Genomic DNA, 1,237 nt, shown 5'->3' with positions numbered 1-1,237 from the left:
TTTGTCTCTCAGGTAAGCCAGGGAATAGCCACTGCACTGGGGGCCAATTGGAAACTACATTGTGCTTATAGACCCCAGAGTTCAGGACAGGTAGAAAGAATGAATAGAACTCTAAAAGAGACCTTAACCAAATTAGCTTTAGAGACTGGCACAGACTGGGTGGCTCTCCTCCCCTTTGCCCTTTTTAGAGTGAGAAACACTCCATACCAGATGGGTTTGACCCCCTTTGAAATCATGTATGGGAATCCCCCTCCCATGATACCTAGCCTCCAAACTGACCTAGTATCGACCTTGGGAGACCAGGACATATTGGACTCACTCCAATGGTTGCAGTTAACCCACCAACAGGTCTGGCCACAACTCAGGGATATATATGAAGCCGCTGTTCCCCCGCAACCCCACAGGTTCAGGCCCGGCGACTGGGTCTTCATCTGCAGACACCAACGGAAAAATCTTGAGCAGAGATGGAAGGGTCCCTTCGTGGTCCTCTTGACAACTCCCACCGCACTCAAAGTGGATGGCGTCGCGACTTGGGTGCACTACTCCCATGCAAAACCTGTGGACCCATTTTCAGTCCCAGAGGATTTCAAAGGATGCCTGGAAGGCATCCCGACATCCTTCAAACCCGCTCAAGCTTCAAATCCGGCGGGACACCTCCTGCTAAACTGCCTCGGTGGTGCACTCCTGCCATCGCCTTGCCCCTGGCCTCAGCCCCGGGGCCCCGCCAGTCCGGTTACTGCAGCCTCCCAATGCCCCCCGCCCCATACATTCAGAAGAGCTGGTTACTGCACTGCGAGACCACCGCCTCAATGGCCAGGTTCAAACCCGCTCAAGCTTCAAATCCGGCGGGACACCTCCTGCTAAACTGCCTCGGTGGTGCACTCCTGCCATCGCCTTGCCCCTGGCCTCAGCCCCGGGGCCCCGCCAGTCCGGTTACTGCAGCCTCCCAATGCCCCCCGCCCCATACATTCAGAAGAGCTGGTTACTGCACTGCGAGACCACCGCCTCAATGGCCAGGGCCCACCTCCTGCTCACCTGTCTGCTGGTGACTGGGCCCCTCCCAATGAGAAGTTTAAATCCCCATGCACCAGTACAAGTGACTTGGACTTTAGCTAACATGGAAATGGGAAAGGCAGTGTTAACACTAACTGAGGACCATCCACCTAACACCTGGTGGCCCCCACTTGATGTTGACCTCTGTACCCTAGCAGATGGCCTGTATGCCACAGGCCTGGAT

Source organism: Nannospalax galili, unplaced genomic scaffold, assembly GCF_000622305.1.
Source record: "Nannospalax galili isolate Female #2095 unplaced genomic scaffold, S.galili_v1.0 scaffold944, whole genome shotgun sequence".
NCBI classification, from domain to species: domain Eukaryota; kingdom Metazoa; phylum Chordata; class Mammalia; order Rodentia; family Spalacidae; genus Nannospalax; species Nannospalax galili.
This window is presented reverse-complemented; position numbering follows the sequence as displayed.